This window comes from Protobothrops mucrosquamatus, unplaced genomic scaffold (assembly GCF_001527695.2).
Source record: "Protobothrops mucrosquamatus isolate PMUCROS unplaced genomic scaffold, P.Mucros_1.0 scaffold_289, whole genome shotgun sequence".
Taxonomy (NCBI): Eukaryota; Metazoa; Chordata; class Lepidosauria; order Squamata; family Viperidae; genus Protobothrops; species Protobothrops mucrosquamatus.
Genome location: NW_015386365.1, coordinates 46,019 through 48,293, shown reverse-complemented (window position 1 = coordinate 48,293; position 2,275 = coordinate 46,019).

Below are 2,275 nucleotides of genomic sequence, written 5' to 3'. Positions count from 1 at the left end.
AGACAATGGTCATCATTTTTACCACACCCAAATTTAGTGCCTGTATATACATCTGATATATATTGTTACAACTGATATTAGCATTAAATGCTGCAAATGGCACAATATGACTAAAGCTGGTAAACTAGTGTACAGTTTTTCTATCTTACTAAATGGGATTGTGTGAAAATTTGGTCTTGCTTGACCAAAGTCATCATGGGCAATAGCGAACAATACCATGAGCCTATTTAATGATGACCATGGCATATAGGATACTATAATTTTGGATTAAAAGGAATAAATGGTAGAAGATGAGGATAAATTAGCTAATGAAAAAAGGAAGAGAAATAGACCTGTTGTATAGAAATATAAATGTAGGTTTAATTTCTGATTTAAAAAGTACATGAGCTGGCATTATGCAAAATTTTGAGAAATACAACATAGCTTTATGTCAGGGAAGAACTGTGGATGAGATTTTAGCTCTTTAGCAGATCACTGAGAAATATATACCATGTTTCCCCCAGCCTCCGTTTCACTGTCAGTGGCCTTTAGGAAAAGCCTCTGTAACTGAGAAACAAGCTCTGGATAGATGCACACGGCACCCCCGCCACACCTCCATTTTGCCATCAGAGGCCTTCAGGATAGATGTACATGGTGCTCCCCGGTCTCCGTTTCACCATCAGAGGCCAGGGGGCACCACATGCATCTAACTGGAGCTCATTTCTTGGCTGCAGAGGCTTTTCCTGAAGGCCTCTGATGACAAAATGGAGGCCGGGAGTGCAGCACACATCTATCCAGAGCTCGTTTCTTAGCTGCAGAGGCTTTCCTGAAGGCCTTTGACAGCGAAATGAAGGCCGACGCAATGTGCGTGAACGACTGCGAGTGGCCATAGTAGTGAGCTGGCTAGGCGAGGCAGGTGCCAGGGTGTGGGAGGCCTGGCTGCAACTATCGTAAGGTAGGTAGGTGCGCGGTGTGTGGGGCAGCTCCACCCCCCCATCCCTAGGTTGATTTTTACGGGTGCGCCTCGCCCCACCTTGTGCAACCAGGTGTAATGGAGTGGGGGGGGTCTTAACTAGGGCTTATTTTGGGGTAGGGCTTATATTGGGTGCACATGTAAAAATCAAGCTAGGGCTTACATTCAGGATAGGTCTTATTTTTAGGGAAGCACAGTAAATTTGAGAAAGAAGATTTATTTCATATTTGTTTTGAAAGAGCATATGATATAATTAATAGGATTTTGAAGTTGAAAGTTGGTTACTGAATGCAATTAGCATATTATATGATGGAGTAAAATGTGAGAAGAAATGGAGTTGCAAAAGGTTTAACTTTGAACAGGGAGTAAGACAAGGATATGTGACATCCGCTTGATTTTATGTACTTGTGGATAAATGTATATAAAATATTTGAGGGTTGATATCAGAGATATGTTAGCTGAAGGGCATGAATGGCCAAACATGACATGCTGTGGGGTGAAAACCCAAATCATTTGCAAGGAAAGATGATGCAATAAGTACAATTTGAAAATTAATGTATCCCAGACCAATGTAAGCTGTGTTTAAGAAGGAAAGTGGAGTGAATAATTGCAGTCTATATTTAACTGGCAAAAACTTAAAGCAAATACATTAACTTGTACTTTGGCAGAATGTTTACTGAAGATGAGAAGTAGAGAAATTTTAAGATGTGCAAATACTGAGAAAGACAGAGGTAGCATGTGCCTGTTGCAAGAATGAACACTTGTTAAAGGAAGTAAAAATGGCCCTGTGTAATTGTAATTGTACTCTCTTTATTATAAGAAATCAAAAGTTGGTTTGTTAAGAGAAACATAAAAGTAAGTTGAATGCAATGGGAATGTGTGTGGTAAAACAAGGAGAAGGTCAAGAATGAATGAAGGTATAATGAATGTAAATAGAAAGAAAAGTGAGTACAGCAACCACTATAATAATAATAATAATGATAAAGTTGGAAGGGACCTCGGAGGTCATCTAGTCCAACCTACTGCTCAGGCAGGAAACCCTATACCATTTCGGACAAATGGCTGTCCAGTTTCTTCTTAAAAACTTCCAGTGTTGGCGCATTCACCACTTCTGGAGGCAGGTGGTTCCACTGGTTAATTGTTCTAACTGTCAGGAAGTTTCTCCTTAGTTCTAGGTTGCTTCTCTCTTTGGTTAGTTTCCACCCGTTGCTTCTTGTCCTGCCTTCAGGCGCTTTGCAGAATAGCCTGACTCCCTCTTCTTTGTGGCAGCCCCTAAGATATTGGAACACTGCTATCATGTCCCCCCTCGTCCTTCTCTTCGTT